Genomic DNA, 14,465 nt, shown 5'->3' with positions numbered 1-14,465 from the left:
ATCACCTCCCCTTTCTTTCTTCCGAAGCTTAGAAATCTGAGCAAGATCCCAGCTCCCCTGGTCTGTGCAACATATGTTTTCTCAAAACAGTTCTGTTCCCAAGCAAACCTCTGGTGGTCCTGACAAATTTCTGTCTCGTGATGATGTGATCCCCAAGTATATGCCCCCTCCAGCTGTGTAAGAGGGAGACCCAAGGCTACCCTGCTGCTGAGGAGTGTGTCCTGAATGAGAGGAGTGTCTTGTCCCCAGCTCCCCTAGTTGTCAGGCCTTCTTGGGCAGCAGTTCTTGGTGCCAGCAACAGCTGGTAAGTGACTTGTAGGTTAGGCAGTCAGCTATGGCTGCACATGGGTTTGGCGATTGCAGACTGCAGCTGCCTCTTGGCTTGTGTCGTAGGTGTGCTCTGAGCAGAGGGCCCCGATCCTCTTTGGTTTCATAGAGTTCGTGTGTGTGGACCTGTCCCTTCATTTGGGGATAGAGACACTTTTGTTTTTCTTCAAATAAAAGTTTTGCAGGAGAAGTACTATGACTACATAACACATCCCCCCATCACACGCCCCACAACCCTACAGTCCAACTGTTTCCCATTCTTAATGTGAATGTACATTTTAAAACACAGTACTGGGTATAAGGAGACATCCTCAACTTGGCAAATCAGACATTACCAAAAATTCAGAAGAGATGTCAGGGAAAGAAAACACTAGCAGATAATGTTTTTCCTGACAATGAGATTTATTTTTGATGTAGTAAAAAATCACTACTTGGAATTAAAAAACTATAAAAATATATACTGTCAGATTATGCACTGGTATTACTTTTCATATTGCTTTGATTTTTGAGTCCTCTGTTTTATGATGTAAATGAAGTTAGTGAAGCAAGTGGGGGAAACTCATTCTTCCAATCTGTTCTGGAGTCTGTGAGCAGAATGCAGTTTCTTCTCTGGCTTGTCACAGTTTATGGGCCTCACTTAAAGCTAATTTATCTTATGTACATATGTAAGCTTTTAAGTGGTAGACTTCTACACCAGTCACACCTTCAGCATTTTCCTGGGTAGAATACCATTCTACAACGACTTCTATTGTAAATACAATATTTTCTAGTAGTATTCTGTTGATAATTGAAGCAGGTGAGGGACCAGTATAACTAACAGGACAAAATACTTGGATCATTTGCCAGAATGATAGCTTGTCTCATGCTTAAGTTCTGTGTATCTGAAGTACAGTCAAGCATAAAGGTACAACAGTCTTTTCTTGCTACAGGAAAGTCTGAAGCACACAGTCATCGGTGCTTCTTCCAGCCCTGTGAGGATAGGCAGTAATATTGCATGACTGAAAGTATTTAGTTTCATTGTCCTTAATATAATGTAGAATGTCAACTAGTAGAAATATATATATATATGCACATATATAAAATACACTCTGCATACTATATAGTAGCTTTGCTGAAGTATATTGGATGAGAGGAGATGGCCTTAAGTTTCACCAGGTGAGATTTAGACTGGGTATTAGGAAAAATTTCTTCACTAAAATGGTTGTCAAGCATTAGAACAGGCTGCCCAGGGAAATGGTTGAGTGACCATCCCTGGAGGTATTTAAAAGGCATGTAGATATGGCACTTAGGGACATGGTTTAGTGGTGGTGGTACGTTAATGGTTAGACTTGACCTTAAGGGTCTTTTCCAACCTAAATGACTCTGATTTTTATGTGTGTATGCATATATACGTATCCACAGCATTAAAAATGCTCTTTTGCTTGGAGTCTAGCTTTGGAGACTGACACTGTCTTAAGTTGTTCCGTATTTGTGAAGTCATTTTTTGGTTATTGTCTGGGTTTCAGCCAGGATAGAGTTAACTTTCCTTGGGCTGAGAGGGAGCACAGCTGGAGGGCCAGGCCCAGATCGGTCATTGGAGTAGTCCATATCGTGTGATGGCATGCTCAGTGTATAGACGTATAGACGGACATGTGCTCTCTCACGGCCTGGTTTTGGTTTCCCAGTCAGCGCGGTGGGGTCTTTGGTGTGGTCGGGATCGCTGCTGGGGGTGGGCTGAGTACCGGTTGCTGATTGGTGACCAGCTGCTGTATTTTACCTGTTTGGACTTACTATTGTTACTGTTTTGTTACTATTACTAATTTTTTTTTATTCAAGCTACAAATTTCTTCTTTTTTTCCCTCCCCTATTTCACTGGGGGGAAGTAAAAGACTGGCCACGTGGTGATTGGCTACCAGCTGAGTTCAAACCATGACAGTTATTCATTGAAGTACTTTTAGTCTCACATTCTAGGCATGTTACATATCTCTTTAATATAAATCGGTCATTTCTAAAGCAGACTTTTCCAGAGTATTAATTGCTGCCCACAACCAACACTGCATATTCTTGCTAAAGAATATGATGATTCTGTGTGGTGGAGTAGTATCGGTGATGAAAACTGTCCTGTTGACTGAAACAGGATGCAGAATTTATAAAGATATGGTCTCTTATTTTTCCCATGTGGTGTTTAGCCAGAGTGCATATATACATATGTGTATGTATGTTAACCTGTAACTCCAGGAAACTGAGAATGTGGTGGTATTGAGTCAGGTTTTCTTCTACCAAGTTAAAATATTTAAGTATTTGTTGTAACTATTATTTGAGTAAATTCCTTTCAGTGAAGCAAGCCTGTGACTAGAGTGTCACTCCTCTATTCATCACTTTGAAATAAGCCATGTGAATTACGCTCTTTGAATGATTGTATGACAACAGGAGGTATGTGCTGAAAATTTGTCAAGATGGTGCTTACCCATCCTCACATGGGGAGAGTGAGTCACTTGTTTTGAATAAACTACATTTTTTCTTCATAAACATCACTAATCTAATTTTTTATTGTGTGTCTTCAGTTTGTTGTTTATTTTGGGGCACAAGACAAAGACAAACTTGTAATATGTGGCTTAATAAAACACTTCTTCCAAGCTGAAATCATGGAGTCATAGTTGATTTTTTTTGTACCTAAAAAAAATATTTAAAAAGTTCACTTTTATGCAGTGTCAATCAGTAAAGAAAATGACAGAGGAAAAAGAACATTATACCCCTATAGAAATCTGTCACTCCCACAAGATTTGGATAGTCTTTGCAGTCTGGTTCCCTCACCTCAGCGAGAAGGCAGTAGAACTGGGAAGTGCTTAGAAGAGCATGGTAAGGATGATGAGAGATAGGAGCAATTTAACAAGCTAGGACTTTTCAGTCCAAAAGAAAGGCAGCTTAATGTAGGAGGGGAGCCTACAAAATCATGAATGAGATAAAGACAAGTAGGACTTCATTCACTCGGGCAGCACCAGTAAATGTCAAATGAAGCTAATAGAAACCTAGTTGAGAAAAAACAAAAAGCAGATTGTTCTTCACACTACAGGAACTAGATCTGTGGAACTTCTTGCCATGAAGCAGTGGAGATTGAAGAGCAGAAGAGAAATCCAGTTGATGGTAATAAATACAAGTCACACCTATGAGTACAGGAGCTGGGACCAGTTGGAAGCCAACAGAGCTTTCAAAAGAACTATGAAGTATTCTTGCAGCCTTTTTCTTCTTCCCTAGGCATTTGCTATGACTCCTTGTTCTTTTTATTTTTATGGGTTAGGAATTTTAATGTCCAACATATTTCTTGTCTTCTAGCTTACTGAGGCAAGGTCTCAATCTTTTCAACAACAGCGAGTCAAGGTTTCAGGTCCTGCTCCATGTTCCTCCAAAGGGCCACTAACCTTCTTGCTTCTGCAGTTTCTTCATGCAAGTTGTGTAAGACAGTTCTGTCTTGCGTTGAGACTTTGTAGGTGTGCACTGTTTCCTCTTGAATGTCATAGTTGCAGTTGCAATTGCCTTTGAGCTGTTTATTAGTAAAGGAAAGTCAGAATAAATGTGTTTTATATTACCAGATGGTGAAGAATCATAGTCACCCTCGAGGGTGATGGATTTTCCTGTGAGGGACTTCAAAGATCTATTGTGCAAGGTCAGTATCAGTGACCTGCTCAGTGATGAATCCCTGTTGAAGACAGATGTACAGGGCTGAATGGACACTTCGTCTCAGCCCAATATACCTCTTACTGTCTTCAGGTGCTGTAGATTCTCTGAAATTGTGTTTACAACTTAAAGCAGTAGTTCAGGACAAGGTTCTTTGTGAATAGTAGGTGGTTCAGGACCCCTATACTTCATGAAACTTTTTTCAATTGATAAATTAGAATTTTGGTCATGTCTCTAGTTAATTTCAATAGAGGAGGGAGTTTCTTTGAGACACTTTTTGTCTCTTCCACAACTTAAACTTCAGGTATGAAAAGTGGACAAAAATTTACCTGTTTTAGAATTATAGACTTATGGGGTTTTTGAAGTTCAGTGTAGGTCTCTTCCAATTGATTTAACTTGCACAAAGTCTTAAATAGGGTTGACAAAACCTTTGTTTTGAGAGACATTTCAGAGGCTTTCACCAGTAGCATACCACTTCATTTTCCTGAGTAATAATTTCTTACTGGATCAGGAGCCTTTGTATATAGTACTGGTTTCCTAAGCAGCCTTTTCCCTTCCATTTGCATGACCTGCAAAAGTTTTCTAACTGGTTATCCACTGAATGTGGTTTCCAAACATAGAAGGGGAGGTACTACATTCTCTAGGAAACTTAATAAGCAACAAAACCAGATTTTGTTGGTGTTTGAGCATTGAGGCTTCATTTGTATCCTCTAGCTGTGAGTAACTGCTGGAGTGTTTTGCAGCCTACGTGGTGCATGAAATATATGTCTTTGACACTCCTGAGCTGAGTTACTTCTGCTACTGGCTGGACTCAAAAACTTGAGTGTGTTCCCTTCCAGAACCATGTCATGAATCAGAAGATATCTCTTTAAATGATCTCGCTGTGATTTCACCCTCCACCCCTCCATTTTTGCTGCTGGCATCTACTGAATGGAATGAAGAAACGGGACAAGTTCCTGGGTGCTCTCTAAAAGGCTCTCTGGTTCAGGGAGAGTTTTTCTCTGACAGGCCAGGAAGTTCTAGTTGAGGTGAAGAATAATCTCAAACGAAACATGTTGCCTCTTGCATTGCTTTGATTGCATGTTTCAACTTACTGTGTGTACACCATTCTCATGCTGTGTCTGAGTCAGTACAGAAAAATACCTGAGATTTCTTTGACATTGTTATCACTGGGATCCTTGAGTTGTGCTGCATTCTTTGGATTACAAGAAATGCTTTTCATGTTTTCTGTCTCTCCGTTCCCCACTCTGAAGTTGAACACTGCACAATGTGCCTCTTGTTTCCTTACTATCTGTGTTGCAGCTCTTTAATGACCTTGCACTTGTTCAGACTAGTGGGATAGCGTAGCTGAAGTTGAAGATACCGTGATATGTGCATCTGTTTCTCTCCTTTTCCTCACTTGTTTGCATTTTTTTATTACATGTAGCTTCTTGCTTTCTCATTCTAAGTGTGATGTTTCTTCCCCTTCTTACTGTCCTATGCAAATTTGTCCTTACATAAAACTCAGATCTCTTATCTGGATCTAAATTATTTGTTTACATTTGTAGCACCTGTACTTCAAGTTTCTGAAATGCTTTTAAAGTTGAATACTATGTTTCTGAGGAAATATACTGGTCTTTAAAACAACAGTGTTTTTTCAGAGTTGGGATTAACTGATTTCTTGCCAACTGAAGGCAAACTGAAAATGGAATGTAAGTGAGACAGTATGTCTGGAAACAAGGACAGAAGTATTGATAATAAATGATGGGGAGGGTGGTGTGTGGAAATGCCACTTACATGAAGAGACAGGAAAGCCTAGCTTGTCTGCTTCAAAAATGTTTGACTAGTTCTTTACTACTTGGGACATGGGTCGCTATGTCCAAGCCCTTGGTGTTGCAGGCAAACCATTTCGATGCTTTTGTTCGTTAATTCATTGAGTTGGCAAGGTTTGCATCCTCTCACTGCTGCGCTTGCTGGGTAGGCTTTTTCTGTAGAGCAGTGAAAAGAATGGGATCATGCATTTCCAATGGACTCTAAATTTTAAGCTAGCCTGACTGACCTTTTTGAGGTCATAGTTCAGTTTTTATTAATATAATCACTAGAGATGTAGATGATGTCACCTGATGGATGTTTAATGATACACAGTCGCTAAACATTTGAGAGGAAAAAGTACGTTCAGTTTTTTCACTTGATGTTTGTATAGCAGTAACTAAAAATATAGTTTTCCCAGCCTGCAACTGCAAAGATAGTATTGATTTTTGCACTAATTGCGATGCACATTAGTGATTTCTCTCTGGCAGGAAAAACTCTGCTTTTGGAGGAATGTCATTCTGATACAATCTTGTTTATTTTTCCATGAAATTTTTGTAACTGTGTAGACTGCTTTCTACAAAGAATAGATTCACAATGTTTAAAAATGAGAACTTCTAGGCTTTAAATAAATAAAAGTTTGCTTTTTGAATTTTAGTTATTCAGGAAACAAACTTTGTAATATCTTGAAATGAGAAAGAAAAAATAACAGCTAAATAAAGACATTTAAAGTATCTTACTTGTCAAATCTGCAAAAATCTCATTTACAAATACCTTCAAGTTAATATTCAGATCATTCATCACTAAATATGAAGAGAAACATGGATGCCTGTGTTCACTCTTTAAGTCTAGCTTCGTACTTTTAAAAAGTAATTTCAGATTTCTCTTGTATAACCTTTCCTAGGTCTGAGGATACTTCTAATTGAAGTCTTAAAGCTTCTCCAGGAACCTGTAGAACCACATCACTTGTTACAGAGCTGGCCAAGCCTGATGCCTGTCACCTGTAACAGGATTATTACATTTTGGACAAAGTGTCCCTTTGAATTCCATATAGCAAGGCTTTGTTTCTTCACAAAAAAGGACTGAAGCCCATGTGCTTTCAAACAAAACTAAAATGTTAAGATTCCAGAATGCTTGTAAAAATAAATATTCTGTGGTTCTACATGTCCCTTTGTGCTGGGTGAGGAATTATTATTTCCAGAGTGGTCATCTTCAGTTCACCAGCAAAGTCCTTTTCAAAATGGAAAAATTTAAAAATCAAGGGTTTTTTGACACACACACCCCCCTCCATTTTCTTTCAGCTTTTTCTTTCATCCCCAGGCTTTCCCATCAGTTTGGATTATTACAAAGGAAGGGAGGCAGAGTGTTAGCCTGCCAGAACTCACTGTATTATACTTTTGTTTAGATCAGTGGTGAGCACGTTTCTAAATAAGGTTCAAGCCTCTCCCTTGCCAGAGGGCATTTGAATTGACATTTTTACCACAGCCAGACTACAGGATTTCCTAAGCTAAATCTCCTCAATTGGGTATGCTGAGAGTTTACTTCTCTCTCTCTTAACAGCTAAGTCTCTGGGAGATTCCCAGGGTTCAAGTCCCTGCTGCAGGGAACATCTTAATTGTGCAGGTGAAATGAGAGGGTGTCTGGAAAGGTTTTCCTCAAAATCCTGTAGCCTGATGAATTAGCACAATTTCTTAGGGCATGGGAGACCCTTATCTTGCTTTTTACGGATAAAGATGTCTTAAACCAGGATGTTGGCAAGGAACTGGTATATGAACTTGTGCACTTATGGTATTTCACTAAGTAAAACTATGTAATTCGAGTACAAGTATTCAATCTGAAATCAGAACATAGTTTAGGAGGTTCATAACTTTATTTCACTTCTGATCTGGAGAGAGGTTGTATTTTTAAAGATGTTTGTAGTCAGATCCTTGCTCTCAAGAGACATTATGTGTATGGTTAATTTTCCTGTACTAGTATGTACAAAGCAAAGCACATGTTCAACCTTGTTTAGGCTTGGGGCTCTCTTGGTGTTTGAGTGGAAAATATGATCTTGCAAACCGCAATGGTCTTCATAGATTATGCAGTAAAGATTGGCAATGTGTGTTCTCTTACCACGTCTAAGAACCTTACTTGCAAAGTACAAACTCCAACACCGTTATGCTAATTTAGTATCATAAAATATATCACCAGTAGTTTGCTGTTGTTAGTTGAAACAGAGATACCTTATTCTGGAACATGTTTGAACAATAGATGCTTAATTTTGTTGGCAAATTTTTCATGTAAAAGGTAAAAAGAGTGACTAAAATATAGCTACCATATGTATGCCCACTCTTCTTTCCCATGCTGGAAAAAGTTACTAGATGTTGTTTAGATGTTTTTAGAAATCCGTCTATTCAGACAGGAAGATGGATAATGAATGACACTGCTCAAACAGGGCTTTCAGTAAATGGGGAGAGGAGTGACTGTACAGTGATGTTTATTTGTGGATAGGTTTGGATTTTTTTTTCTCTGAAAATAATGCACTTTTCTATGTTTTTAACTTGGTTTAGAAATGTAAGACTCTAGAAACACTCTTGATTTCAAGAGGCTCCAACAGGGTCAGATAGCTATAATAGTACTTGAAGAGAAAATGCGATTAGTGCCCTTCCTGTACAAACAAATTGTTCTGATGATTGACTCTGGTCAAATAATAATATAAGCATCAGAAGACTTGCATCTGAAGTAGGTACACAGTCAGGAAGCTGAAATGTGGTGTTCTACTGAGGGTCCAGTAAGGATGAAGCTTAGTTACCATCTTTAAGTATTTCCAAGTATAATCTAAAATGGAAGAAGCTTGCTAGAGTTTTAAATATAGAAACAAAGGCTTTATTCAAGATATTTTATGTAGCTATTAATATGGCCTTAGCCTTTCAGTGTAACTAGTGATAATAATGTTTTTTCAGTAAGTCTTGGAAAAATGGGAGTTGTTCAGTTTTGGAGGTGTGCAGTGGTGTGGCAGTGGCTCCTTTTTCAGCTAGCTGTAAACAACTGTGTGCATCATGTGTGGCCTGTGTGACTCCCTCCCTTCCACACTACTGCACTCTCCATCCCTTTCTTTGAAATAAAAGTCACAACATACAACTGAATGCAAGAACCATGTGATATATTAAAATAGGTCTTTTGTTAGGTTGTGGCGTTGACTTAATTCTCTATTCACTCTCTCAGTAAACTTGTGTGATTTTCTTGACATCGGTATGTGAGCCGTATTAAGGGTGAAGCACTGCTCATACTTCCGTTGCTGTCCATGTCTAAAGCACGTGTAGGCTGCTTTCTGCCATGCCATATGTTAGTGATGCATTCATTGCTATGATTTGCTGGTCAGTGTGCTTGTATGTGCTCTAGCTCAGCTCCTGATTTTGTGTCATTGTAGACAGTGCAAGCTGGAGGTACAAATAAATGTAGATGGTAGTATGGACACTCAAACTTTTGTAAATGTGTTCTGTATCTTTGCATTCTTTATGTGCATGTTTCATGGGTTGTTTCAGCCACATAAAAAGTGTATTTGCCAAACATGGTGTTATCAGAGATTTTCAGAAGAGTTTGCATAATTTATTGATTCTAAAAACAACACAATGTGTGGGAGTCCTTGTCAGATAAAGTCATAAATCTTTGCCTGCTATTCAGAACATGTGAGCTATGTAACTCCCTCTCCCCTACACGTGCTTTTCTTACCTTTTTCACATAATCGTAGAAAGTATTGGCTGGAAGGATCCTTGGGATGTCATGTAGTCCAACATCCTGTTTTTAAACAGAACCATTACCACCATAGGATAAAGTCAGCTGTGGATTTGTCCTGGCTTTGTCTTGGAAACCTGCAGGCGTGGAAGTTTTCACAAGCAGCCTGGCTAGCCTGTTCCAGGGCTGCCCTACCCTCCTTGAGAATAAGTTTTTCCTAATAGCCATTTTGAATATTCATGCTATGCCTGGTCTTCAGAGCTTTTTGGATGCTGGTTGGAATGCTCTGTTCTGCCACCCTAGCATGCTGGGGTCCTGGGGGAGTTCATACTCTCTAACTCCCAAACAAAATTTCTTCAGATGCTTCTTTCAACAGAGTAATGACTAAACAAAAATACTTGAAGTAGTACTACTAACCTAGCTTCTGATGAATATATGTAATGAAAGGTTTTTGGTAATATTTAAGACTATTTCACATCGTGGTATTGAAATCTACTTCAGAATTTGGTGAGGAAAATAAATCACCCTTCTTCCTTGTTTATTTTGTATCTGAAATACTAACCTTGTAGACAAAGTACAATGGTTTTATTGGAAGAAAACAAAAAAAGAGGACATCAATGTATTGTGTAGTTGATGGTCTTCTAGTTCAATTTCTTCAATATACCCTTAAAGAATTTCTTTAGAGGGTTGGGGTTTTTTTGGGGGGAGGGGTATGAGGTAGGGAGTGAATCTTTGCTGTCTTCATATCTGACGAACCTGCCATTCTCTTCACTGAAGCATACCTCTACAAAATACAAAACCTAAATGTCAGTGCAGGGAACCCCTAAAAAAAATAACTTGTGAGTAGCAGTAGTTTCCATCTCACAGCTCGTGGTCTGAAATAGGAGAAAATATAGATTTCTGTAAGTAACATATAAAACTTCCCATTTTCAATTTCATAGTGGGTATATAAATCTTACTGTGTGTGTAGTTGATGCAAAGGCTGTAGCTGAACTGAAGAGAACTTTATCGAGAAAATATAGGTGGTAATGCAGTTTTGCAGTGGAATCTCAAATGCCTTTCCTGGGAAATGTGTCAAAAGTATCTACAGAAGTACTTAAATTACCAACTTCTATTTGCTATCTCAGTGCCAGTTAACATGTTATGGAAGTGGTTTATGGGTAAGACAAATAGAGGTTTTAAAATAACATGGAAAGGGACCTGTATGTCATAGTTTATCAGAAGTGGTTTCGAGTCTCTTTTTACTGTGACATGTAAAGTCTGTTCAGTTAGAGATTCTAAATTGAATTCGCCACTCTCTAATATCAGATCTGAGATACGCATAGCATCAGTAAAATACGCTCTTGAGCTGCAGTAGACCTCTCTGCAGTGGTATAAAAGGAGTATAAAGGCACGTGCATACATTATAATAGCATAACTTTTTCCTAGGTTTACCAGTAACACTCTACCTGCTAAGTGTGCACAGAAATTTAGGAATAATGAGATAAAGTGCTTGCTAGTCAAAAGGATGTGATATCCACTCACCTGAGAGCTTGTAAGAATGTACAAGATGATGCATTTTTTTTAAAAAAATGAAAGTAAGGTAGCAATAGTTCTTTCTAAAGAGTGTTTCTAAAACTGCCATCTGCCCTTCTGTATGAAACCAGAGAGGTAAACTGGAGGTTGAGCTGTATATATGTCTTAATAAGCTTGGGCAAGTGGTTTTGATGCTGAATTCCCTAGTTTTAAACTAGGAGGATTTGAGTGCCACAGTGGTCCCTTAGCAGTTCGGTTTGATTTTTCATTGTGTTCACTATTTAACAAAACTTTTGTATTTCTGTACTTTATCCTGCACTTCACACTAGCTGACATCTGACATTTGGCCTACTTGGATTGATTCCTCTATTAAGTGAGAGTGCCTGTTTGACGGTTTTAGATGATAAGCTCCACTGGCAGTAATTTATGCTGAACTGAATTTGAATTGAATTAATGTTTCCTATTTTTAATTAGCCTTTACACCGTGTTTTAGTGGTTTGCATTTTCTCCAGCTTTCTCTTGCTGCAGTGAGCAAATGCCTGTGCGTAATTAGTCATTATGACCTGTTGGCTGGTTTTTAATGTTACTTCAGGTATCATGCAGGGGACCCCTGAGACACTGCATGGTGTGGGGTTTGGGGTTTTTTTGAGTACCAATGCTGGCTAAGTATTAAGACTGTAGATTGACCTCTGCAAGAAATTCCATATAGTCTCTACAGAGGTATTGCCCTAGGCCAAATTAAGGATATCGGGGCCTGAAGCTCAGTCTGCACCTTCACTGGTACAATTTTAGCCTCTTTCCTTATGTTCTTGCACTGAGCTGGCACTAATGTCATGGGATGTAAGTAGGTTAAGAAAGTTTTGTGCAGATCTCAAGCCCTATGTTGACAAACATTTCTTTGTGCTGGACTATTTCAAGTTTTAGGGGGAATCTGTTATCTTTCAGCAAGTGTGGAAATAATGTTGTTCTGTGTTAGACTCCCATGTGAGAAAATGACTGTTTCTACCACTGTTTGGGCCAAGGCAACATCCTTGGCACTCCTGTCTGAACAGAAAACTTCAAGGTTAAAACTAACCAGAGATTAGATAACTAGGGTTGGTCTTCAAGGTGAGATCCTGTTTCATAAAGTACTTGAAGGGCAATTTGACCTCTGGAAGTTTAGCTGTTCTGGCTGCTCCCTGGATGCTGAAATCAGAACTTAGTAACTGCTTCTGGTGCTGATTCATTTGAACAGCCAGTTTTACTTGATCCACGACTTAAAAGTTGCTTTAGGTAAGCTAAACACTGACTGTTTATCTTCATGGTTAATATGTCTGTGTTTGTATTAACCTGCCCTTATATGTTGACAGGCAATAAGAATCAGAGCAATTTAGGATGGAGAGAACTTCTGAGACTGGACTAGATGATCCAGCGCATGTCTAAAGCATGTCCTAAAATGAAACTGATATACTGTTTTGCTATGAAGTGTGCTTTCTTCAAAATTTGCTGGTTCCATGGTGTATTAAAATATTGAAAATCTGAAAGATTATAAGTGAATTATATTTTCAGTTAATTGTTCAGTGTGATGGTGTGTCTGTCTTCAGGCACACCACTTCTTTCCTCCCTTGGGTTAATGCTTTCAGAACACTGAGTGGTTTTCTTTATAAAAGTTTAACTTTCATTTTTTTCCTATTATTGAATGACTGATGCAGGGATATACATGTGGTCCTGGTTTTAGTCACTGTTGGACTTTTAGAGTGTTTGAGATGGCTTTTGTGATTCACCCTCTGAAAGTTAATCTAATATTCTTCCAGTAGTACCAGTACTGGGGACCCTGATGCATACTTTTTCTCTGTGCTTTGGGAAACCTACAGTGTGGGCTTCCTGAGTTCTCACCTTTGCTGCCAGGACTGTGTATGCATTTCTGTGAAAGGTTTTTGTTTTGTTTTTTTAATCTGAACTCTGTAAGCAATATTAAGAACTGAAAATTGTTCCATACAGTAAGAATGTCTTTACCAGATTTATAGAGCTAAAATTCCTCTTGCTTTTTCTGCAGTCTCATGTATGCTGGGGTGTTTTTTCAGCTTCATGACAAGAGGAATGCTGTCATCTAACATAATATTGAAAGTAATAAGATGGGGTTTGAGGCCCTTCAAGCAAAAGAAAGTCGTAGAACCCTGCTCTCCCATTTCAGGGGTAAATGCTCTGAGCTACTACATACAGCCTTCTCTTGGTTCCTGGGTCTAGTATTCAAATCCAAAGGAAAGAATTAGGTACTAAGTAAAGGACTTTGAGCTTTGAATGTTTCCCATCCTCACCCAGCCTGACTGAAGAGCCTGAATATGAGAGAGGTGTTTGCAGGTGCATCTGTTGCTGGGCGGGGTTGGGCACACAAGCAGTTAGTTTGTGGCTGTCCCCGAATATTTATCTCTGTCCTTTTGCTGCACTGACTAGTGAGCTCTGGTGCTGCAGGTTTGGTGAAGTCCATTCCTGGAGCCCAGAAAGAATGTAGCAATGTCTGGCATGCCTGTAAGGGAGTCTTCCTCTTGGTCTGTCTTTACCAGAGAATGTAACCCTACAGAGTCGCTTCCAGTCAATGTCATTCATTGCTGTCTTAAATACTGCTTTCTAAAGCTTTCCTGTCCATTCTGGAAGCTGAAGTACTATCAGTTGGTGTCAAGCCTGAAGCCATGCTGCTCAGACACCTGTTCTGACACTGTTGTTCTAAATATTATTCTTCAGAATGCTTGTGCAGCAGCGTGTTCTGATGCAGAAGTAAGAACTCATATCCCTATTTGCTTTTGCATTTCTGCAAGCGTAATGCTTGAGGGATGATGGCATGTGGAATAAAGCATTAAAACTCAGGCAGGGCTAATATCTGATCTTTTTTACTGCAGGTTTTCTTAGCATGTTCATCCTTAAAAGTATGTTTCCATAAAGCACAGCAGTTACTGTGCAGCTGATAGTGGATTTACAATATTGTTTGTTTAGGATTCAGAAGCCTAGTGTTAGATTGCTTCTTGTCAGCAAAGTGCAGGATATACCACATGGTGTTTGCACATGGAAACAGTATGACCCCACCCCAGCAGTGAAATTCAGATAAAGTGATACTGTTCTCTAGCTTTTTTTATTTCTCGGGTAAAAGGCATGAGATTGTGTGAGTATAGCTTATGTCATATTTGAATGTGCCATAACTTTGTGAAAGCAAGTATTTCAGAAATAGCTTGGAGGCATATTATACTCTAGTATTAAAGCGCTGCTAAAGCAAGAAAGTATATTACTACAATTGAAAGCTCTCAAGTTTAATTTTTCAGCCTAAATGTTTCAGCTTTCTATATCTGGGATCCCAGTGAGCTTTTTTAAGTGAAAGGACTGCAGATAGATAAACAAGCAGGACTTCAGCTCTGAAGTGGTTTTTAATTAAAGGCTTTCTCTTCTGTGGACTACTCCCACATAGAGGGTTGGAAACTTTTAAGTTTTCACACATA

At 38.9% G+C, this 14,465-nt stretch overlaps 1 protein-coding gene across 5 annotated transcripts in view; it reads left to right on the top strand.

The window, feature by feature from the left end:
* Nucleotides 1-14,465, top strand: part of RASSF8 (Ras association domain family member 8) — a 91,251-nt gene that overhangs the window by 41,056 nt on the left and 35,730 nt on the right. The window lies entirely within an intron of this gene.

The sequence above is a fragment of the Strix uralensis genome, chromosome 5 (assembly GCF_047716275.1).
Source record: "Strix uralensis isolate ZFMK-TIS-50842 chromosome 5, bStrUra1, whole genome shotgun sequence".
In the NCBI taxonomy this organism is placed as follows: Eukaryota; Metazoa; Chordata; class Aves; order Strigiformes; family Strigidae; genus Strix; species Strix uralensis.
This window is presented reverse-complemented; position numbering and strand designations above follow the sequence as displayed.